This window comes from Nilaparvata lugens, chromosome X (genome assembly GCF_014356525.2).
Source record: "Nilaparvata lugens isolate BPH chromosome X, ASM1435652v1, whole genome shotgun sequence".
NCBI classification, from domain to species: domain Eukaryota; kingdom Metazoa; phylum Arthropoda; class Insecta; order Hemiptera; family Delphacidae; genus Nilaparvata; species Nilaparvata lugens.
Window position 1 is genome coordinate 94,344,893 of NC_052518.1, and position 27,032 is coordinate 94,371,924.

Here is a 27,032-nt window from a genome sequence, read left to right on the forward strand (position 1 = left end):
CTGAATTTACATTTCGGCCGTTATTAAACAGTCATATCAAAATTTGTCTTGTAGATTGTCTTGTAAAATTTGTCTTGTGCGAGGTGGGATCGAGTCTTTAGCTAACGTCCAAGTGATGTTCCACAAAAACAATAGCACAGAGATTACCCTGGGCTTGTAAAAATTGGAATATTCTCCCTCATTTGTGGAGACTTGAGTGTCATAATTCCTATGGATCATCATCGTTGATATGAGAGAAGATGCAATATTAATTGAAAAAATTTCTTCTTCAATTTGAACAGGAAGCTACCCATGAGCAGAACGAGTTTGATTCAGATAAGATATAAGCTAACAGTATGAAATCCAGCAGAATTATACAGCTTTTGGGAAGTATAACACTGAATGAGTATCCCTTGAAATTCAATTCCTTTTCCAATCACTGATGAAGAAGTATAACTGTTATCAATACCTTAAGATTGATTGTAAACTATAACTATTACAATAACTATTCACTTTGATTATTGATGAAAATCTTTCCTCTGTCGATAATAAGATGAGTCAAGCCTGAATGTTTGTCTTAAAAAGATGTATCAAGAATAGATCTCTAGAAAAATGAGATTCGATGAGAGAGAAATTGACTTTGATGCTGCTAAATGGAAAAGTGATTTTATTGAAGTATTGTGCAATTCATCGAGTTTTAATATGGAAATATTGCTGGATATTCCATCTTGACAAGGACTCTAGCTGTATCCATCACTTTATGAAAAGGAATACGTTAAATATCGATTCCTCTCCAACCGATACCGATCGCCATCAATAAATTATTAAACATTATTGAATCAGCATGCTAGCTCTGCTGATTCTTCCAAAAAAGACCATTCAGTATCACATTATCAAAGATTAGAGTGGTAGCATAATAGTCAGATCTATTAAAAGCAGACTCACATTTCCCACATTATTGCAGCGAGAGCTGGTATTAGAATTCAATGAATATGGAATATTTATGCACATTTGGAAGTTTTGGGGTAGTAATTCACAAAATCTGGAGCTCAAAGAAATATAGGACCTATTCTATTACTAAAAAAAATGCGTGTTTCCTAGTAAATGAAGGGATTTAAATATGCTCAGACGAGGATTTGAGTAGAGAAAAGATTAATGTAGTTACAAAAACTCACGCTAGATGGATCTGCTACAGTGACTATATAAAGTACCTCCTCTCTTCTTACTAAAGCTGGATTGCAGGCTTCCCACAAATTCAAAACAAATTATTTCGCCATAATAAAAATAATAATCTTTAATACAAAGTTGAAAAGACACATTGATCAATATTTAAATATACACCAAAATTAACTTTATCAATCAAAATAACATATCTGTCAGCACTCAAACTTCGGTTTTGCTGGCAGCGAGTATCTATATCAATTTTCAACAAGAAAATTCCAATAAAGAAATAAATAGATGGAACAAGAATGAAAATACATATGAAAGGAGACATAAATAAAAATGAAAAGTGTAATTTAAAGTATTAAAATATAGAAGTATTATTACTGAATGATGAGTTACATCACAGAAAGAATCACAGATTAGAAGACAGAGAATGAATCTGAGAGAATAAATATATAAAATATACCGTATTTGAGATTTAGAAGAAAAATAAATAGGCAACTGCAATAAATGAAATGAGAAAGTTATTAATATTATTATAGTATGGTTATTCATTTAGCGTAATTCCCTTGGTTGAGGAGATGATTCTATCAATTGCTTATTTGTATTTAGTGTAAAGAAACTTTCAGGATGAAAGAATGATTGGTGTTGTAAGGACACTGAAAAATGTTGTAGAAAAAGTGATGTATGACGCTTCGTCTATCGTGCGCCCTAGATCAATATCAAGGAATATAACCATAGAGAAACAATAGCATAAGGTAGATAACCCATGGTATAGGGCATTTATGTCGCAACTTTTACTGTTATCTCAAGCTGATAGTCCATGTAGTTCTTTCCTGTGAAGCTATATGACGCTGGCAGTCTCTCATATTGTGCCGTCCATACATTCTTACCCGGTCAAAACAGTAAGAATCGACAATAATCGACAGTAATCGACTTGAGATAACAGTAAAATTTGCGACATAAACGTCCTATACAATGGGATATCTACTTACGCTATTGTTTCTCTATGATATAACTTAGTTAAAATGATGTCTCAATCACTTGACTTTTCTACACAATTGCTAAACTTCAGAACATAATAAATTTATTAATTAATCCAATAATTTATTAGTATTTATCAATAGCCTATACCTATCACAATAATCTATAATAATAGATATCATCATCTGACAGAGGAAAACTAAGCTAAGCTTGTACGATTCCTCTTTCATATTTCCATTTGGTAATACATTTCACATTTCTGGTACTGTACGAGAATACCCCTTGAGAATAATTGGCAATTTTGAAGTGATAATAAATTTGTTTTTTGAAAGCCGAGAAAAACACTTGAATACTAAGTAATACCTAAGTAATAAAACTTGAATAATTAACGAATAAAGTGACGAGAATCTCGAAAAAGTAATTGAGAATCTCGTTTTGAGTTTAAACTTGTGTTAAGAATACTGTAACGAAGTACTGAACAACATAGAGAAAAAATAATATTGTTTCTCTTTCAGAGAATCACAGACTGTCCGTATACTGTACTCGAACGTACAGTATTTTAATGTATTGACAAAACTAAACATCACTTCTTTTATTTCCGAATTACGTGATTACAAAATAAAATTCATTCTGAAGAGGGAATTGCCGGCCATATAGCCGAGTTGACTTAGGCGTTGCACCCTTCAGTCTGCTACATGGTCGCGGGTTCGAATCCCGCAGAATCCCATCGATTAGGCATGGACGTTTGATCACCTCATAACTTCCCCCCACTCTCCCCATTATCCACGCACAAGCAAAAAGGTAATGGGGGCATCATCCGTAAAAAAAATGATGAACTGAAAATTCAAAAAAATTGTCCCAAGAATAGTTAAAAACTTCTCTAACCACAGTTTTGGTTTGGATATTTCTATTGTGTCTTAATAATACATAAAATATAGGATGGAATTAATCTTTTACAAAAAACTCAAGCTGAGAAAAAGTCCAACTACTATTCAAACTCCTTGTTGAGTACAATGTAATGTGAGTATACGTTGAGTGCAATGATTGATTGTAAACTATAACTATTATAATAACTATTCACTTTGATTATTGATGAAAATCTTCCCTCTTTATAATAAGATGAGTCAAGACTGAATGTTTGTTTTGGAAAGATGTATCAAGAATAGATCTCTAGAAAAGTGAGACTCGGTGAGAGAGAGATTGTCTTTGATGCTGCTAAATGGAAGAGTGATTTTATTGAAGTATTGTGCAATTCATTGAGTTTTAATATGGAAATATTTCTGGATATTCCATCTTGGCAAGAACATAGGAATTGACAAGGACTCTAGCTGTATCCATCACTTTATGAAAAGGAAGTCAAGCTTTCTAGTAAGAAGTTGAATATTGAATTGGAAACACAGTCGTCCATTATACTTAAATGGAGTTTATACAAAACACAGGTTTCAATGCTCAAGTAATCATTATCAGTTGCAGATTGAGCTGAGGCTCAGGATACTTTGAACAAGTAATGATGATGATGCCTTGAGCATTGAAAGTTGAAACTGAGTTTCGTATCAATCAAATATCATTAGGAAAGTCAAACTTATTGTGTTATTATTTAAATTGGAAAAGTGGTACAAAATTTCTGATCACAGTGTTCAATTAATTATACGTTAAATATCGATTCCTCTCCAACCGATACCGATCGCCATCAATAAACAAAATTATAAAACATTATTGAATCAGCATGCTAGCTCTGCTGATTCTTCCAAAAAAGATCATTCATCATCACATTATCAAAGATTAGAGTGGTAGAATAATAGTCAGATCTATTAAAACCAGACTCACATTTCCCACATTATTGCAGCGAGAGCTGGTATTAGAATTCAATGAATATGGAATATATATGCACATTTGGAAGTTTTGGGGTAGTAATTCACAAAATCTGGAGCTCAAAGAAATATAGGACCTAATCTATTACTAAAAAAATTGCATGTTTCCTAGTAAATGAAGGGATTTAAATATGCTCAGACGAGGATTTGAGTAAAGAAAAGATTAATGTAGTTACAAAAACTCACGCTAGATGGATCTGCTACAGTGACTATATAAAGTACCTCTTCTCTTCTTACTAAAGCTGGATTGCAGGCTTCCCACAAATTCAAAACAAATTATTTCGCCATAATAAAAATAATAATCCTTAATACAAAGTTGAAAAGACACATTGATCAATATTTAAATATACACCAAAATTAACTTTATCAATCAAAATAACATATCACATTTCATTAGGAAAGACACACTTTTGTGTTATTATTTTAATTTGGAAAAATGGTACGAAATGTCTGAACACAGTGTTCAATTTATTTTAAGTTGAATATCACTATTTTAAATCTATTTTGAAAAGATATTCAAATTTCCAATCTCAATCTAGGCTGATCTATCGGTGTAATTATTCCCATTACTACAAATCCACTGGACAAGCTGAAAAACTTATCACTTGCTATGATTATTCAAAACATAAAAACTGCTGATGAAAATTTTTTTATATAAATAGTTGGGAATGACGTGTTCTTGATGTTTTCTAACTTCTATGGAATTACTACATGTATGATTGTTTCCAACCTTATCTATCTATGATGATGAATTATATACAAACCAATGTGAGCAGCTTGATGGGAACTAAAATATTGTAATCTATCTGACACTTAGCAAACACATCCATTGAACAAACAGAGAAATTGGAATCAGAGTACCGTTATCCAATTTCAGCAGTGGAAACTGGAGTTTTCAAGTGAATATTTACTTTAATTTGGACGGGTACAAATCAAGCCGTTGTTACCACTCAATATTTATGATGAGTATGATAAATCGCCTGGGACAAGTAAATAAAATACTGGAGCTCAGAGAATTGATTTTCCATGGAATTGCGACTTGTGAAAGTATGTAGGATTGCAATATTGACATATTGTTATGGGCCGTGAATAATTCTCCATTGAAAAAATTATACCTCACGATAATTTCCATCCCTCGTATCACAGTTGGTTGGAGTAATTTTGATACAATAGAGAATCTGTTCTCACTCTACCAGTTATCGCAAAATAGACATTACTTGTTTTAATATACTAAGTAAAGTTCCAACAATGGAATGCATTGAGAATCGACAAGAGCGTTTCGAGAGAGTAGATTGAAAAATGATGTAGCAATTCAAGTGTCAATTATTTTTTACATAAGTATATATATAATCGATATGCTTCATGTTGTAATATGGAAATTAATTGTTCAACCAAACAGTTCTCTGTAATTGTATCCATAGGAAGGCAGAGGGGCAGAGGGGCAGAGGGGCAGAGGGGCAGAGGAGTTAGTTTATGCAAACATTATGTGAATTCTTGTAGAGAGTAAAATTCATATATGAAGTCTTACGAAAGAAAAATTAATAAAAGATGGACAGCGGAGATATTAAACTGAGAATAATAGTCACTAAACAATAAAATGGCTCACAGTTATAAATAAGCTACAAGAATGATTAGGTTATCTGTATCCAGGTAAAACGTCATATATTATGATTTAACAATGAGTTTTTTATTAAAGACAAAAGTCCCTATGGTGAAGGAAAAAGCACAATAGTAATGGAAGAAATTGACAAAGATTGAAAGTTGAGATAATAAGTTTGTGAGATTTGGTTCGTTTGTATAACAAAGTAAATAGTATTAAAAATAAAAAAGCTAGTATGCTAGTATATCGTAGTAATGTTTTGCTTCCATTGAACAAATGAAAATTATTTTGGCTTGTATTGATTGCACTCTACTTGCCATTATCGAAGATAGTCTCAAACAATAATAATCCGTTACTGAAATATTATCATTACTTCAATATTCTGAATGATAATATCTAAGATCCCGGGGAAATTCACAAACAACTCCCCAGAAAATGAGCTGAAGTCTAAGGGATTAAGACAAACGAGTCTGAGTAATACCATCATTCGAGAATATTTTGTTATGATACCGTTAATATATTATCATACACATAAATCCAATATTATTATATTCAAAGTAAGTGAGCAACATTGTCTGCGAATATCTCGTCAAAACAGTGTGTACATTGAAGCACCAATGATTAATTACGTTTGTAAGAGAATAAATAACAAGCTTGATAACGAAAATCATTTTGATGTTGGAAACAAATTAATGCAGAAATAACAATTCACCTGAATCTGTTTAATCTTCATGAATTAATATGTATGAATGTTTAATGTAGCGAAGTATGTGATGAAGAACATCGCGCGAGTTCCATGATGTATCTTGAGACTTGAGAAGGAAATTCGGATGTGGAAATATCGTATTTGAAAGGACTGTAAAGGATTTTGCTTGGATGTGAAATTACGAAAAGTGATGCAAGCGACTTACAAATGAATCGTGACTTGACCTCAGAGATTTGACTTGATTAGACACTGCTGATACGATAACTGTATTGCTGAAGCTCAGTCAGTAATTGAGTGAAGTGCGAAATTCTGCGATAAATTTCAAAAATTGATCTTCAATAGAGAGATTTATATAGATAGATTCTGCAGATGCATGGAATAACGACTTACAGATGAGCGAACACATTTTCAGGGATTCATTCAAGTGCAATATTTTAATGCTTAGTGATAATAAAAATAGTTTGAATCGTTTCCTGTGCAGTACCAGTTTGATTATTTTTTGGAAATGAATCCAATAATAATTATGAATCAAACCCTGATGAATTTAGTTCTGAACTTGTTAAAAGTAATGTAACTGGATCTTCGAAAGCGAATATTCAAGCTGCATGTTTCCTGCGGTCTGTTTCCTGGTGTTGTTAGTGTAAAAATAGTATTACTATTCGTAACACTTCAGAATTAAAATTGGAATATTTCAATATTCACGGTATTAGAGGGAAATCGATTACAAGTGAAAACTTCGCAAATATAATTGACTGTTCTCACTCACATCTCATTCGAGGGTTGTGTAAGAGAGGACCGACTGCGCCCTAACTTCGCCCTCCCAGGAAATAAAGGCAGCTAATCAATCAGTCACATCTGACATTTTCTCAAATTAAAATGGTTGTTCTGAATTACAATTCAGATAAGAAATCTAGTAGTTCTGTGAACAGTAGACCTCACACAGTTTTCTCATCCACAAGTATCTGATGTCACCTGTTCTAGTTGATTCAGTTGAATCACAATTCACAGTTGAATAATAATTTGCTCTTAAAAACTGTTATTTGTTTTCTCCAAGATCAAAAACTCACTTATGTTGATAAACTCAGGTCACGTTTGAATTTGTATCCCATATGATGATTTATCCAGTTTCGTGATAATCTTTCCATCTGATAAAACTATTATTAATAATATTAATAATAATAATAAGATCGATATACAACATGGTAAGATAAGTTATAACGAGCTAAGATAATTGGAAATACTACCTTTTCTTTATTCTTTCTTTCTTTATTCAAAAAAAAATAATTATACAATCAAATGCATTCCAAAAATCAAATACAATATTGTTTCCTAATTTCTAATATGTGTTCCCTATAGGCTACCCTGTGTGGGGACACTTGAATATATATAATAAAATATTTATATACAAATTTAAATATTATATCATGAAGAACATAATAATTGAATATGGTATTATATTGAAATAAATCAATATGTCAATATTTATAATCATTCTTGCACACATTCATACGCACACACATTCACATATGCGCACACATTCATACGCACACACATTCACACATGCGCACAAACACACACACACACACACACAAACACACACACACACAACACACACACACACACACACACACACACTTACACAAAACTTAAAACTATGTACGGAGTGGTTGCTGTTTTTTTTCATATTTAGTTCAATTTTATTCATAGTTAACGTTTCGTTTTTTTTTCAAAGTGCTGATGTAATTATACCATAAATGAATGCGTTTTGAAGAAAGATACAGTGATTGAAATTTGATACTGTCTTACTGTTTACGCATACCGGACGGGATTTGTGAGTTCAATGATCTTTGATTGTTGCAGTGTTCATGTCGTGTAATGTGTAAATTATACTAAATTTAGACCTATATTAATTTAGTAAAAAAATCATTCGGGTTGTCTAGTTGTAAAATGAATTTCTTGATTTCTTTTCTAAATAACTGACGTGACGTTATTTTCCTTGTTGTTACTGGAAGTGAATTGAATATTTTTATAGCTATGTATTTGAAGTGTCGTCTGGAATGTTCTAATCTTGGTTTTGGGAGGTTAATGTCCTGTGAATTCCTGAGGTTTATTCTTTCTCTCATCTGTTGAATATCGAAATTATTTTCAGCTAAATCCAGCAATGCTTTGAATAGAAAAGAATGTCTCACTGATAATATTGACAGTTCTCTGAAGAGCATCATTGAACTATATTGTTTAGGTTTATTACAAATTATTTTTAATATATGTTTCTGACCAGTAATCACAGGTTTAATATGAACATTGTATGCACTCCCATAGCATATTATTCCATAATTTATTCTAGAACCAATAATTGCATGGTATAATTGTAACAATACTTCTTTTGGACATAACTGTCTGAGGTAATAGAACTTCCTTATGTATACAAATAACTCATTTTTTATCTTCTGTACATGATCTGACCAAGTGAGCCTACTATCCAATATGAGGCCCAGATATTTAACTGTACGTGCTTGTTTTATAGTTTCACAGTTACACAATAAATTATTCACCTGTTGCGCACAATCTAATTTATGGAAGTAAATACTAGTTAACTCCTGATCCGTGTTTTGAAGATTAAATTGTATTATATTAGATTTGTCTGTGTTGATAGTTAATTTATTTTCGCAAAACCACCACCTAAGGTGCTTAAGATCCATTTCTAATTTATTTTTAAGTTCTTGATTTGTTTTGGCCGAATAAAATATAACTGTATCGTCTGCAAAAGATGTAATCTTTCCCTGTAAGTCACCATCCGTCAAATCGTTAATAAAGACCAGGAATAAAGTACTTGATAACACTGATCCTTGAGGAATACCTATGGTAATGTCCCCGGGTTCACTCAACGTATCGTTAATTCTGACCCTTTGACTCCTATTAGATAGGTAGCATCTTAACCAATCATTGGCAATTCCTCTTACTCCTGATAAATCAAGTTTTTTTAGAAGCATGTTTTTATCAATTGCATCATATGCTTTAGATATATCAAGAAACAGAGCTGCACACTTATTATTAACACTAAAACTGTCATTTATTTTTGAAATGAGATTTTTAATTGCCGCTTCTGTACTTCTTCCTTCACGGAAACCATATTGGTTATCACTAAAAAAGTTATTATTTTTATAAAAGTTTTCAAGTCTAATCTTGAATATTTTTTCTAAAATCTTGGAAAAAACCGGTAAAAGTGAAATTGGGCGGAACTGATCTATGTTTTTACAATTTGGCTTTTTAGGAATAGGTATAACTACGCTGTGTTTGAACATGCTTGGGAATTTTCCTTTGGCAATACTTAGGTTAATTAGATCGGTTAATTTGTTCAAATAATTCATGTAAGTTTTTTTAATCATGCTTGTGCTTATCCCATCTACACCTGGCGAAGATTTATTTTTCAATTTTCTTATTGTACTTGCTACTTCCTCCGGATTTGTAGGGTGGAGAAAAATTGAATTTGTTGGAGAATTGTATGGAAACCTTATTTTTGATATTCTAGCAGACTCTTCCCTAGTTTGCAATGTGGTTTGTTCTAATTCATCATTCATTTTATTCACAACATTTAGAAAATAAGAATTAAACGAATTAGAAATTTTATTACTATCATGTATGCTATTTCCCTGCTCATCAACAATCAGTTTTAGTGGTTCTTTATTTTTTTTCAATCCTATTAACGCGTCAATTGTTTTCCACGTCTTTCTAATGTTTCCCTGGCTTTCTCTAAACAGTTTTGAATAATAATATTGTTTTCTTTCTCTCAGTTCATTACGTAAGTTATTTTTGAATGTATTGTATATTTGTTTTAAGTCGTCATTATTAGGTTGTTTGATAACATTCTTGTATAACTCATTTCTTAAGTTTATTTGCTTGATCAGATAACTATTTATCCATGGCGACCTATATTTCTGTGTCAAGTTATTTTCTAAAAGAAGATTTTCTTGTGAATCTTTGATAGCGTTTTTTAAAATGTCAATGAAATTTTCCCATCCCTCATCAACTGATACTGCTGGTATTTCTCTATCCCAATCAATCGATGATAAAATATTATTCAACTTCCGGTAATTGATTAGGCATATTTTTTTATAATTTGTATCTGCTTCTTCGTTGGATCTCTTCAATCCTTCAACTTTAAGTATGATTGTACTGTGATCAGTTATATCTAAATGTAGTATTTCTGGAATTAGATTAATTTTATTCAGTTTTGTTCTATTTTTGCCGGATTTTAAGTAAAGATGATCTGTAAAAGAGTTGGAAAATCGGGAACTATGAGTGTAATCAGTATTGAGTGATTCAAATCCAAAACTATTCATTAAATATTTGTAATCGTCAATAATTCTGGTGTTCTGAAAAATATCTATATTTATATCTCCCGTGAAAAAGAAAGGGACCTCATTGTTTTCGTTAATATTAAATATTTCTTCTAAGTACAAGGTTAATTCGTTAAGAAATATTTTAGGTGAGTTTGATTGCAACCTGTAAGCAGCCAACAACTGAAATTCAAAATTATTATATGAACAAGATATATGTACACAGTCCGCTGAAATAAAAACTATTGTCTTTGTTTAGAAACGTTATCTCACTGCTTATATAAACCAAAGTTCCTCCTGCTCTGTAGTTATGATTGAAATTACCATGTACGGAATAGCCCTCTATATGATATAAGTCTATTTCATTCTCTAGTATCCATATTTCTGTCAAGACTATTATTAGCGGGTTGTTTTCTAATTTCCTCATTTGCACTAAGAATAAATCGAAATTACTTCGCAGACTGCGTATATTTTGATGAATAATTAGTGTTTCTCTGCTACTTATCTCTGATGACATTTTTATTTACGGTACTGACACTGTTATTTTCTTGGTTACCTGGCTGCTTAGATGCACTTATCACGCTCAACTTTTTCACTTGTTCACTGTTCTTGAGTTCAATAACTGGTGTTCCGTCTTCTTTCCTAGCTAGAATCTTCCCTTCCTTGATCCATAGGTATTTGACGCTCAACTTTTTCACTTGTTCACTGTTCTTGAGTTCAATAACTGGTGTTCCGTCTTCTTTCCTAGCTAGAATCTTCCCTTCCTTGATCCATAGGTATTTGATGTCGCCTCTTTTGAAGATCTCTCTCGCCATGGTGAAAATCCTTCTTCGCGTAGGTGCTAGACTTTCATTCACATAGACTGGATGGTCCGTTGTTTCTCCCATCTGCTTTGTAGAAAACTGCCTCGTAACTTTCCTTTTATTCAATATTACTTGTTTGTCTGTTCTACGAACGAACTTGACAACGATTGGTGGAGGTAGGTTTTCATTTCGTTGTTTAAGTCTGTGACAAATGTCGATTGCATCTGCTTTTATTTTGTGTCCTAATGCTTCGCTCATTCTACAAATGATTTCTGTTACATCTTCATCCTGTTTTTTGGGTATACCATTTATTTCCAGCATGTTCGATCTTGAGTATTGTTCCATATCCTCGACGCGTTCCTTCAGCTCTGCATTTTCTTTCCTGAGGCTAGCTACTTCTGTTGAAAGCTTATCGATGTTGATGAGGCATGTGCTAATTTGCTTGTTTTGTTCATCAAACTTCTTATTTATGTCGTTAATCGCCTGATGACATGATTCAATTGATTTCCCAAGCTCCAACTCCATTTTCTTAATATTCTCCTTCATCGACGTCTGATTTCCTGCAATTACCTCAAGAACTCCTGCGAGTTCTTGGAGAGTCACGTCCTTGTTTCCTGTTGTCGATTCACTCACCATACTTTTGCGACGTGTAGAGGAACAGCTGCTACATCTCCAAATTTGTTTGTTTCTCTTTATGTAGTCCGCATCGTCCTTGGTCATTTTCACACATCCTATATGAAAATTCGCTTCACAGTCGACACATGAAATCAGCTCACCTGAATTCCAAACGGATTTAGAGCAAATAAAACAAGACATTTTCAAATCTTCAAATAAAATATTCACTACAGCACGGTTCACTAGCACGAAATATTTTGTTACGGAACGTTTAAACTTTGCACAGCTGACTCAGCAACCACTCCGATACGACCGCTCTCGTCGAGCTCTCAATCATTACTCAATCATTTCTCAACTATTTTAAAATTAGTTTTTTCAATCAAGAATATTATAATTTCTTCAGCATTATTCAGTTCATTCAATAATTTTCTATTTTATTGTCAACCACCTGTTAAATTTGTTTTTCAAATGTGAGAATATTGATACGGATGGGCACGCATCATAAAAAATATTGAAACCCTACCTTATAGAAATAGACACGGCCAGACATCTGTGTAGTGCATGCAATGAATTGTCAGCTGATTGATTATGAATAATTCTATAGTCTGATTGATCCTATTTTCACAGTAGATGATATAATATAGTGCTATCAGAAAATGGAGGAAATCCTTTTCTTTCAAGCACTCTGGGGCCGCTTTTGTTCCTAATTTACATCAACAATCTACCTAAACTGAATGTAACCGGAAGCCTGTACCTGTTTGCCGATGATACAGCCCTGCTGGTGTCTGGTGATACAAAAAAAAGAGATGTATGAAACTGCTGTGAGTGACCTTGCAAAGTTGAAAAAATGGCTTGATCATAATACATTAACTTTGAATGTGGAAAAAAATAAATACATGGAAATTTCATTGAGAAACACTATTGAAGACACAACTCAAAGTTCAATGTTACACTCTTGCAATGATTTGCAAAACTCCACTTGTGGTTGTCCGTTGATAGAACGTGTGAGGTGCTACAAGTACTTGGGCGTAATGTTCGACGACAACCTCAATTGGTCAGCACATATTGCATACATCAGAAACAGAGTTCGTGAGGCTATATTCTTGTTCTACAAGCTCAATAACATATTAAATCAGAAGGAACTCAGGAACATATATTTTGCATACGTTCAGTCACTAACACAGGGTGGTATAATCTCATGGGGTGGATCATATAAAACTAATTTCGAACCTTTAAAAGTAGCACAGAAAGCTGTTTTGAGGGTAGCATTGAAGAGAGACAGTAGATCCAACCCACATGACCTGTATATAGACTTCAATGTTTTGGATATCAGGCAATTATTTGTGAAAAATGCACTAATTTATATGTATAAGCACCATACTGATATTTTCATTAGAAATACCCACACATATCCCACCCGAACAGCTACAATTTCAGGAATAATAACACCTAGAATTAACAAAACATATTCATCCACAAACATTTATTACATAGTTCATATGCTTTTCAGGAATATTCCCAACAAACTCAGAGAATTTGATGCAGCATCTTTGGTAGTGTACAAAAAAAAAATTGTGAATCTTTGGCTAAACGAAATAGGTATGGATGGAACCGAAGATATCATTAGTTCAGTTAATAGGTTATTGAGTTTTATACCCAACTTATTCTAGATGCAGCAAGTAGGCTACTAACTAGTGGACGTTCTCAAGCTCCGGTAAATTCTTATGTTCAAGATATACTACATTTCAAATCTCTTTATTTCTTACTATCCTTACCTGTTAAGTTCTCATACAAGTTTCATCTGAATCATTTCAATCTAGATTCACCCTTACTCACAGGCAATAGCCTATGTAAGGGTATTTCTCATTACTGTCATATTCTGTATATTGTACAAAACAACATATTGTTACTATAGTCTTTATTATGCTTATGAATTTAATGTTATATTGTAGAAGTACTGTATTTACTGTTGTGCTGTGCAAATATACATCAATTTTGTAAAGTGTTGAAGAGAATAAATTTGATTTGATTTGATTCCATATTATCCTAAAAATACTAAATTTCAAAAAAACCTTGTATATGAAAAAGGAATATTCCTGCCAAATCTCATCGAGATCTATCAACGCGTTTGGCCGTAATCGCGTTACATACAGACAGACAAAAGCAAATCGAGTTGAAACATAGACCTCACTACGTTTGGTCAATAATAGCTTTTCAACTTTTCATTTTCGTTCATTTCTCTTTTTTTTAGAGAACATGTTTACTTCAAAAAGTCCAAAATATTTTGAAGCATCCAAATTAGAAAATCTACTTTTTGAAAATACTTGAGGACTGAAAATTTTGTGAATTGAAAAACTACAAGACTCAACATATTTCGGACTATGTGTTATCTAAAATTGGAGAGGAATAGCACAAGGTTATCTTATTTTTCCTCTCCCTATCATTCCGATGATGTTCTTATTGTATAAATGAATGAAGAATAACTTCAAAAATAGATTAGTTTCTCAATTTATTCACTTTTTGAACTGGTCTTGAATTATTATTGAAATCTCACATAATGCAACAATTATGAGGAACGTAGACATTTAAAAAAAAATGTACCGGACTGTTGTGAAAGTATAACATTTTCTCCGTATCCAACATAGTGTGATTCCATCAGACTACAGCTATGAATGAGACACTCAACCCAGTCAGTTCACATGTAGCCCTACAGTCACAGGGCTAATAATGGAGTCTATTTACTCTTCTGCATACACGTGATTATGAATTATCATGAAAGTTCTATTGTTTATGTCCGCTTTGTAAATGCATCAACCGTGTAATTCAAATGAGCATCCAGTCTCCAAGTCTCAGTTGTCAATGTTATCTCAATAAGTTTGCTGCCCTAGCTAAATAGCATGGCAATGAGGCTCAATATTTGTAAACTGTGTCCAATTTTGAAAAGCCGGCTGTACACTTATTTCCATCAAACTAGACGGTCGTTCAACTTTGACTCGAATCTAATCATGTTTTAATAAAATCATCATCGATAACAATGTTCCACCAAAACATATACAATTTAATCATTCAATACTATGAAAAAATAATGGGCCATATGAATAAAGTTGAGCATTTGCTTATACTTCTAAAATATGGAGCATTTGCTTCATTTTCTATGAATAAACGTGAGCAAAACCTTTTGCTCATGCTCATCAAAAAATAGTTTGAGCATTTGCTCAAAAGTAAAAGATTTGCTCAAAATTGTATGAATAAACTAGAGCATTTGCTCAACTTTTGAAGCAAATGCTTCAAAAAAGGTGAGTCTAGTCTAGAGCAGCTTATCACCTTTTGCTCATAGTAAAATGGCTCAACTAATCCATAAGTGGAAGAGTAAACTATACCAGATACGATGACAACCAATAGTTGAGAACTATAAAACTCTTATTAGATTCAACCATGATATATATCACCATTATCCCTACAAAAGAATAAATACAAAAGATAGCTACCTGTTATAAAGATAGCCATCACAAAATAGGAGATAGGCATTAAGAAGATGAGAGTGTGGACATTGTAAAATGAGTGTGTAGCCATTATAAAAAGGCTATTGATATTATAAGAATATGCTGAAGATTGTTATAGAGATGACATTTTTTCACGCTATTATTTCAAAATTCTAAACTAAACTAAAACTCTATTCATAAATAGAAAACAGATTAGACGACGCAAACACAAGCGGTGCACCCTACTTGCATATTTAGCGCTTCCGTGAGCTATAAAAACAAACTAAGGCTACAAAAGCGAATCAGCTGATGAAAAATCTCTAAAATACGTGAGCATTTGCTCCAGAGTTCAGGAGCATAAGGTGAAGCTTATTCATATAAAAATGAGCAAATGCTTTTGCTTCTACCTTTTGCTCATGAGCAAAACCTTATGCTCCATGCTCTTGCTCATGAGCATTTGCTCTGGTTTTATTCATATGGGCCATTGTTAGTCATGAGAAGCATTTTATGAAATAATTAATAGCTCTCACTAAAAACAGTAAAACCACTGTAATTTATTATAGTCGTGTTATCGGATATAATATATAGTCGGTTATTATCGTGTTATCTATTATAGTCAAATCTTTCGCTCTGACTGGTTGTCCACGAGTTAGTCTAGCACCCCACTCATTCCAACTTGACTGGGCGGCTGACCTTGGGATGTCGGATGTGTTGGACCTCCATTTCATCCAACTTGTCCGGCTGGACATCCAACATTCAACCCAACATTAACAACCACATCTACGGTCCGACGTCAAATTCAACATTGAATGTTGGACTTCAAATTGTACAAGAAGTCAGTCCTATAGTGAATGGCCCGCTTAACCGCTTCTTTTTATCTTCATCGTCAACTTTTTCTTCTTCTACTTCTTCTTGTCGTTGTTGTTCTTCTTTTTCCTAGCCTTCTTGTTATTATTTAGTTTTAAAATTTCATCATCAATTTTTTTTCAGTTTATCTTCTATATTTTTCAAAATATTATCATGTTACAACTTAAGCCTATACATCAAATTTAGGACCAACATAGGCAGACTATCTCAATTTTTTGGAACGTTTCTGGCATTTCTTTTGATATTACACATGTGACATGGCTGACATTTTCAAAGGAATCACTGTGATATTTGTGCAGGTCAGATTATCTGTGATTGGTGCTTGCGTCAGTTTGGCATGTCAATGGAAAATGTGATTTGTTGATGTTCATCTATTGCCATTTAAGTCTATTATCAATTATTGTTTTTTATGATCGGTAAACCAGTTCAGTCCGTTCACGACTCTCCAAGACTGTAGACATGTCCAACACCAACTCCAATGTACAATCCTTGTCAGATGTATGCAAGTAGATAGTCCTAGCAGATCTACAAGAGCCTGGCAGATCTACAATGGCCTGGCAGATGTTTGTCTCATCCATCCAAGTAGATAGTCTTGCTACAAGAGCCTTGCATGCAGCATGCACTTGTCACATGTTCAATCAACTCAGATGACTCGTGACATCTCCAAGTGATATCACCTCTGCTATTATCCCTATTATTTATTAAAATTGATATTTTCTTCTGAAAATTATTCAGAATTATTTAGTCAATTATCATTTTAAGGCAAATCTGGAGAGTTATATGTATTTATCCATCCGTCATTGTATGTATTAAGGTGCGTACAGATTTACGCACCGCAAACATGAGCAATTCACTTTTAATCAGCTGATGCCAAGCTTTTTATATCTGTATCTTACCGTTTCTGTAAAAATACAGATATAGTCAGCTGATTATTAAAAGTGAATTGTTCATGTTCGCGGCGCGTATATTTGTACGCACCTTTAGAAGTGGAATGACAGTGATCCATACATACATTTCATACAATTCATTTATTCACCGTAAACATCTACTGGAAAAAAATACGTTCAAATTTGGCAGATTTGTTCACTTGGCATTCCAGAAGCGTTTTTTTAGCTTTTTAAAGATCAAATTGATAAAAAAAATGTTCAAATTTGATATACATGCTCAGCTAAGGTGTGAAAAGTTGAATTGGAAGGACATTGAGATAATATCAAAGGTTTCTAGTGTTTTTCTATGTTGTCTTAGTCAACTGGTAGATGAATTGAGCCTGAAAGGCTTTATTAATATTATTATTTAACGTTAGGAAGGAACCTCGAATGCAGGTGAGTAAAGCGAGTCTGTTGGTCTTATTTCTGGATTATTTAGCCTAAGGCTGACGGATAAGGCGAGCGAAGCGAGCCTGCCGACTATAGTGAGGTCCACGTTTTAATGGCAGTATTTGATTAGCAATGGTATTGCTATCCTTGTCTATCATTCAACAAAGCGGATAGCGCTATCTCTTTCTCGCTTTGCTCTGTTGCCAGATCGTCTTTTAAGAATGTAGAATTGAAAAATATTAATTGAAAAATTAATTATTAATTATTAATTATTATTGATTAATTGAAAAATATTTCATCTTAATTATGAAAATCATTATAAAATTATTGAAAAAAATTTCACGCTTAGTAAAATATAATAAATTATTTTAAACGAGAATGAACAGTTAATATTACATCAATAAACCTGTATCAGCTACCGTCTATAGAAGCATTGACAAGACAGAGGTTCGGCAACGTTGTTCTTTCTTCACTGCCATTATAACGTGGACCTCACTATAGTATTATCAATATAATATGATTCGTGATTTATATAAATAGTGTATGATAATTCCACAATTTTTGTAGTGAGAGATAACTGTAATATTGTATAATATTCTAATCTAGAATATATTGTATAGGTAATCTAATATATTCTTCAATATAATATTCTCTCTTCCATCAGGTAAGCGGCGATTCTATGGGAGGCCAGTTGCACAATTCAGTAATCAATGTTTCACCAATCAATCTACGATTATAACACTAATCAATTACGGAATACCAAATGATCGTTGAGTAAAGTTATAGTGCCAAATAAAGCTCAAAATAGGAGATTGATATTTGTTAAGAGGGAAATTATTTTTCAGCTTTTCTTGTGAAGGTGATGTAGTAGTAGATATATCCATATCAAATAAAAATAGCTCGATATTGTCAAAACCACTGATTCATTAAAACGATTCAAACATACCAGTTCCAGTTGTTCCATTGTTAAACTTGAGATTGTTAATGGTGTTACAATCGAAACTGATATCTCAAAATCTTTAATAAACAATAAATATTGTGGCTATAAAGATATCAAATCGTTCACGTTTGAATATTTTTAAAAGTGTAGATATAAGAGTATATTTCTCCAATAAGAAACAAAATGCATTTTAGATACAAGTGTATTTATTTCTTCAATAAGATAATTATAGTACCCTTTAAAATTGATAAAATAATAAAACAAGAATACAATTTGTAACGTAACTTAAAAATTTTAAAACTAAATGATCTCAAATAAATCAGTCGATAGATAGGGGCAGCTGCTAAAATAATTCACTTGAAGATGATATTTAAAATAACAAAACTATTAGTAAACATTTATTGGAAATTTATTTTCATAGCCTGACGATGGTGTGATCACCGAAACTAGTAGTTACGTTACAATTTGTATTCTTGTGGCTTGGTGCAAGAACTACCTATGTCAAAATATCAATTTTCTCACAAATCAGCTTTAAAGTTCACCTTGTATTTTCGAACTACGGCATTTCGATACGGAAATTCGAGTGCTAGAAGTGCAGAAGTCGACATTGGTAGTTCTGGCACGGAGTGTGAATGACAATCTAAAAACATATGTCTTCATTGGTAGTTTTCGCACTCTGAGAGTGAAATAACTAAATTATGACATTGGTAGTATACATTTCATAACTTTTTATTGCTTTGAGATTTGGACATTGGCACTTGAACTCATTTTTGAAAAAAAATTGATTTTTTATTTTTAAGTTTTATTATTTAATTAATTTCAAAGGGTACTATAATTCTATTTTACAAATACAATAAAGTAGACTTGAATTCATACATTCTTCTATAACATACGAAATGCACTCGAGAAACAAATGAATCTCCTTGAAAATTTGATGTTCATTAATAGCTGAAAGGTATGTGTTATAATTTATATGTTAAACATGAATATCAATGGGTGAAGTGGTGCATTCAATTTCATGTAAAACAATCCGTAATCGATGTTGGATACACATCATTGTTCAAACGTAATGCATAAATGTTGTTAACAAGAGTAATGCGTTGATAATCATTATTCTATCATAAATTTCAAGTGCATTTATCGAGTGTTTACCATCTAAATATTGTATCATACATAAATAAAGAACTCTAATCTCTAATCTACTCTATGATTTTCTACTATCACTCTTCAATTAATTATTGTCCATCGATTTATAATTTATGACGAGTGAACTCCAAATAATATTGAAACTAGATACAGTGTAACTAGTTTTCTGCACGCTCTCCCTTTGTCACAACAAGGCTCCATCTATATTTAACTATATGCCTGAAACACGAAACATTATCTTGTTTAATGGTTTTATAATTTTAGCCAATCTATTATAAATTCGAAACTTTACACACCCACTAGAGTTTCTACACCAATGGCTGAAGCCATGTTTATTGTTGTGACAAGAAAAACAAGGTCTCGAATCATAGCACAGAATACAGTATATTATAAGATTATAGAAGTTTTCTATGATCATAGGTAACTCTAAAAACTGCCTGTTATGTCGAGGTAAGTAATAAAACACTCCTGTGAACCATTGAAACGTATTGCAGAATAGATTGTTATTAACAACAAAATACGAACTGATACGAATAATCATCTGGTATGTGGCACTACCCTAGATGAAGAATAATATAAAATGATTCTTTTCTATTATATTCTTCTGGGATTGATTTCCGAAGTTATCTATCCACATTTGTAACTTCAAATCGATTTTCCTATCCTTTGAAATTTGTGTATTGAATTTATTCCACTCTGTTCAATTCTTTGTAGAAATTGTATTCATGGCAAATAAACAATATAAATATGAACTTGTACCTTAGATTCTTCAGTTTTGTTTAATATGCAATAATGTTATGAAACGTCTCCATAATTGAAAAAGTTTTGTTTTTGTCAAATCCACATTTATTGAATTTACTAACAGAACAAGTTCAAGGCTTTTTGAGCTGATAAGTATGGTACCGGATGACAAGGCTCACTCAATAATACATTCAATGTATTTATATCACAATTGTCATTGTTACTGGTATATTCATAAATTTATGCATTTTCAAATGTTGTATTTGTATTGAAATTTTTGGCAAATAAAATTAGATTAATTGATATCATATAATGCTCGACTGATTTGTGTATCACTCAATGAATAGATTAATAGTTCTCTAATCTCATCCTCGTAAAACCCCAAAACGTATACTGAACAACTAAACATGGAAAATTATGGTTGCCTTATGTTTGATGACTTGAAAGTTTGGTTCTCTACAAATTGAATTCTCTCCCTAGCTTGAGTTTTATGATAGCTATTAGCTGATAAGAATGAGTGGTGGTGAATATAAAAAAAGGCAAAATGGCATTGAATTTCCTATCACTCGATTTTCCAAATTCGCAAATAGGTTCGCAAACTAGTGATTAGCTTTTACCCTGACCTAGGTCATGGAATAGAAAAATAATCAATTGATGCCTACATTATGTTTCACGGACTCTCCATGTAATCATCTTCAAATGATTAAAAAAAAATCCAGCTTTGACAATCAATGGAAGATTAGTTTACAATTAATATATTGTCATGGAGAACTTATTAGATTATAATGGTAATGCCTAAGAAAGAAACAATACAATTTCCAATGACGGCACACAACAAGGATTTTTCCAGTGTTTTGACATCATCAATCGAAGATTTCAATGAATGATTCGATGTGCGGAATATATAATAGTAATTAATTATTTAAGACGAAGATCCAATAGATGACATCGTCATTACAACTTATATTCAAAACGATCAATGAAATTATCATTCTGGTTTCTGTAATTGAATCATGTGATCTCTTTCTATTTCATGTGTGTATTGAAACAATAACTCTATAATTCATAACTCAAACTCTATAATGTATAAGAACAATCTCAAATGAAATATCAAATACTCCTATATTCAAGCTTTCTCTAGCAATGTACGTAGTAATTCATGAAAACCTGCTGTACTATTGACTGATAGATCACAGTCACAACGACGGAAATATTGATTTATTCAAAGCCTTCACAAAGCTGGATGATTTTATTGAATAATTTGAATAGAATAGAAATTGAATATTAGTCCTAAGCTCTTGAAATCCGGCTGCTCATTACATTATTCCATCAGGATCCCAGAAAATACAAAGAATACCGTACTGCTTGTTGGGTTCGATACAAAATTTATTCCTCGAATGGTTCTGAACCAAATCTATTTCAAGATCTGGTTGTTTTCGAAGGTACCATTTCGTGTACGTTTTCTTCGTTATGGTACAATCCAATTTCAAACTAAGTAAATCAATATTGTTGATTGAACAAGCTGAGTAACATATACCTGCTGTTTCCGGAGATTCCAGTTACCTCAATGTTTATATAGAACGACTATCAGGGAAATTTTAACAGATTTTGAATTTTCAAGCTATAGAAAGGGCTATGAGAACCCAAACAATAATTCAAAACAAGAAAATGACAATCAGTTTTTCACTTTGACGTCAACTCCATGTAAAAATAAATAATAGCTGATATCATACAATATGGTATGAAGCTTTCAACAACCGATAAAAATTGAATTGAAACGACTTTATATAGACAAAACCTATCATTTAAGATACTAGTTTTGGTTGTTACACCATTATCAACCTCTAGTAATCTGAAAGCTTGAACATTGAGCAGCAGAATATATAGTGTGAGTGAAGCCCTACAATTGGCCATTAGATGACCAATGATGGTTGAGCTCTACTGTCATTGGCTGAGACTAGACATAGCATTTGAAAAATTTGAGCAGAATATATAGCTCGGTTGAAGCCCTATGATTTGCCATTAGATGTTGACCAATGAAGGTAGAGCTGTCATTGGCCGAGACTAGAAATAGCATTTGAAAAAGTTGGGAGTGTCCTTTCTCGGCCAATGACAGTAGGCCTAGAGCCCAATTGTAAGCTATTTGCTATTGACCAATTGTAAGGCTTCACTCATACTATTTATTCTGCTATTAAAGGTTCGTGCTCTCAGTTTACTAGTGGTTGATAATAATGTAGCAACAGAAACTAGTATCTCAATTTTTTTAATAAATTAGTGGTTTTGACATAATCTGGTCTTGAAATTATGAATGTCTTATTGAGATAAGTTTTATTTGTTCTCATGGAGGTCCTTGTTCCAGTAACTAGAAATTAAGTTCATGAAAGAAGCTGTCATAACTGTTATTTTTATGAAAGTTATCTAACAGGATTCAGTGAGTGTTTATAATCTTCTCAATAAGTGCTTGGATATATATATATATCCTGTACTCGTTCGCGATTGATAACAGCACGACAGTCTAGAACCATTTAAGCTTACATATATTCTTCTCAATACGTTCTCCTGTATCCGTTCACGATTGTCGTGCTGTAGCAGGACTGCAGGACAGTCTAAAACTATTTGAGCATACAGTCATACATAATGTGGAGTCTGAATGTGAAGAGATATTGGTGAACCATATTGGTGATCCTGAGGTATCAGGATCTGAAGGTTCAGAAGTATTCAGGATCAGAGGGATAGAACTATCTAGTCTTCTTATGACTCGTAATAGAAATGTAGAAAAATATAAAAAACGTGTTAATTGCATCAAAGTTTGCAGGGATCGATAATGGGAAACTCTGTTTCTATTCTATGAAGTAATAATAATGTAAGAATAGTGCTCTGTGATGAGTCTTGGAATTTTCCGAAGTTCAAATTGCAAAGTTAATGACAGACCAGGTAGTACACTTGAATTGTTGCAGCTGCACTCTTTCAGCTCGTCCTTCAGCTTTCCAGGTAAAAGCAGAAAAAAATTCAAGTATTTCATACAAGTACTAAATACTGGTATTGAATACAATCATAGTGTCTTCTCCTCGTAAGATTACTACTTGGCTACGATTGGGCTACTCAAGTCCAATGAAATTATATGGATTTCGGAAAGATTTGTTGGTCTTTCAAACATCAAATTTTTAAAATCTAGAAAGAGAATTGAAATTCTAGTTTTGAGAGACATCAATTTTTCAAAAATCAAGTTTCCAAAATCTAGAAAGAGAATTGAAATTGAAGCTAGGAGAGACATCAATTTAATGCATATATGAAGAAACTAACTGCAAAATCTGGTATTTCGAATCAATTCCGTTTGAATTTGAGCCAGGTATTGAATCTTGTGATAGAGAATACAAGTTATGATTTTTTCATACAAGTTTTGATTCTCCCATACGTATTATAGTAGTTTACTATGAATACAGTTTACTTTTTTTAGGTGTTTGGGGAGAAACAGACAAGCGAACTCACCTAGACACTCTTATAAAGAAGATTGGTATTCAAAACTATTCATTAGAACGTTAACTGATACGGTAATGTGATCCTTCATAAGAAAATAAAGACGCCCGTCAGCCATGTAAGTTATTGACTCACCTAGATGGATACAATGATTTACAAGCTATAATAAGCTATACAAGCTACTATTGATTCATAGGTAAGTCCGCTACTTCTAGCTCAGGATCTAGTCTCAGTCCTACAAATTTTTTGATTCGGTGTGTGTACTCTACAGTTTGTTTACAATCATCATCTAGCTAAATCAAGTACTATCACATTATCGCATAATCAAGTAATATGACTTCCCCTATAGATGATTTTTTATCTTCTGAATATTGATTGAACATTAGATTTCAAGCATGAGATGAATGGTTTACTGTATGGAAATACAAAATGTAAGCACTTGGAATCTTTAAAAGTGAACCTATCGCATAATCAAGTAATAGGACTTCTCCTATACATTATTCTTTTTATCCTTTCAAAATTGATTGAACATTAAATTTCGAGCTTGAGATGAATGGTTTACTGTATGAGAATACAAAATGTAAGCACTTGGAAACTTTAAAAGTGAACCGATCGTTCAAAGTTCGATGATCGGAAAGTTGTTCCGATCTTATCAGGTTTCAAATGTGATTTCCCATCTTCAAATCTAGAAAAATTCAAACCATGACCTCGAGAAAAACTGAAGGAAAAACTAGAAAGAAGATTGAAATCATGGCTTTTAGAAAAACTAGAATGAGATTTTGAATTTCTGCTTCAATGACCATCAATTTTATGTTTAAGGAGTGTATTTTTCTAGCTCAAACATGTTCAGTTTCCCTATTTCCAACATAAGATATTTTTGCTACAGAATAAAGACTCCTTGATATCTCAAAATATTATTAATAATGAATGCAATACAGTAACAATGATATTGAATCCATCATTCATCATTGAAATCGATAATGACATCTACATGGTGTTGCTCTTTGAACTCGGATTCAAAATAATTATCATATGGATAAATCTTGAAAAAGTCTTATTCGACAGTAGTAAATATTGAAATCCAACCACCACCAGTCATGCAGGCAATATAATTATATTGGTTATATCAAGGTCACTAATTTCAACAAAAATTTTTGTTTTGAATTTCTACAATTTCTAGACTCTTGCAAGAATTACACTAATTTCAACAATTTTTGTCCTTTTTCCAATTCCATTCAAATTTCTGTTTTTGCGCATGTGAAATCCCCTGTGCTCATTATTAACAGATTTTCCTTGAAGATTTATTGAACTATGTTGTTTTTATTCTTCAAATATCAATATTATGCGTTATCCTTCTTCTATCTGTCATTTCTTTCTCTCGAATAATCTTGATTTTCTCTTGAATATTATGCAATTACTTAATATCCACGAATCAAATCCTGTTCTGTGGAAATGAACCATATTTAGCTGACGAGAAGGAGCCTCTTCGTGTGCTTTATTTGCAAACCGTAGTCATTATTCTATAAACAATTTTCTGTTCACTCTATTGAAAATAACTCTAGTGAACAACTACAAGACTTAACCTATTTCGGACTATGTGTAACCTTATCTAAATTTGGGAGAGGAATAGCACAAGGCTACCTTTTTTCTCTCCCTATCATTTTGATGATGTACCTATTGTATCAATCAATAAAGAATAATGATATTCACCTCGATAAAATAATTCAAAAAAGGGTACTGAGATTTTTATTTCCATTTATAATTTCCTCATCCTCATTTCACTCAAATCTCAGTCTTTTAGAATGGATAAGATATTGATCGAAGGCTAGAAGTTATCTAGAGGTTGCTCTCTAGCCTTATATAATATATATTGGAATCCAAATTATTATATTTCAAGGATATAGAAACTATTAAGTTCTTGTTTAAAATACTTTTTGACCCTTTTTGTTAGTTACATATTACTGGGTGCATTTCCCTCTTTGTCAATATATGGAAATTATAACACAAACCTACAAAGAATAGGTTTCAATAATTTGCTAAACTATATCGTATTATCAGAGTCCCGACTTGAAAAACTTTCTAGATTGAAGGAATCATTGATTTTCTTTTTTTCATAAGAATTGCAACTTACTGTCATCGATGAAAAATGTGTACTATGGTTGCAGTTCTATGAGTTTTTTCATTACATTTCTCCCTCTCCCCCCCCCCAGTATGTATAGTTTTGTGAATAATAGGATAAGTTTATATTATTATTACTGATGAAGTTTTAGTTTGTGAGCTCGTAGGGTTGAAAAACTAATAATTTATGTCGGTTACGGTATCCGAGATATGATTTTGTTTCGGACTACCGAGGATTTCAAGGAGGAGTACTTACTTAGCTGTTGTTGCTCAGTGGACGCAGTAGTCAGTTGTAGTTGATGCGTATTCAGCGTTATCTGCTAGGTGGTCGCAAATGTAGTGGAGGGTGGCCAGGAAACATTCGCCTTATATAGCATCAACCACACCTGCGTAAAACGCGCCAACTTTAATCTGTACCTGTTGATGCTACCTCCTCCTCCTTCTCACCCTCCTCCTCCTCCTCATCCTTCTCCGTCTCCTCCCCCTCCTGAACCACCTCCTCCACCGCCTCCACCTTCTCCTCTACCTACTCCACAACCCCACTCACTCCAGAGACGCCTACTCTTCAACCACGATAATCGGGAAAATCTGACACCAAAAACAGGTAAAGCCCTTCATCAATTAACGCAGGTCTTCAAACACCTTCAAATTAGTGATGGACGTCTGATGGCGAACTGGAGAGAAAGAGGAGAATAAAAAGAGAGGAAGGGTTATAAGCATAGGAAAATAAGATACTTTATGTTGTTGAGAAGTTTATATTGTGGTAATTATTCATGAAAATTAAAAAGACTAAGAAATATTGTCAAAATTTTGTTTTAATCACTGGGTTTTGACAATTTCGAAATTGTCAAAATGTTGTCTTACTCACTTGGTTTTGACAATTGCT

The 27,032-nt window shown here is 32.7% G+C and overlaps 1 protein-coding gene across 1 annotated transcript in view; it reads right to left on the reverse strand.

Moving 5' to 3' along the window:
- Positions 1 to 26,538, reverse strand: part of LOC111044744 — an 85,447-nt gene extending 58,909 nt beyond the window's left edge. The window contains exon 1 of the mRNA XM_022329962.2: positions 26,403 to 26,538. The gene's annotated coding sequence lies outside the window, so the exon portion shown is untranslated. The remainder of the gene's footprint in view (positions 1 to 26,402) is intronic.
- Between the last annotated feature and the right edge of the window lie 494 nt (positions 26,539 to 27,032).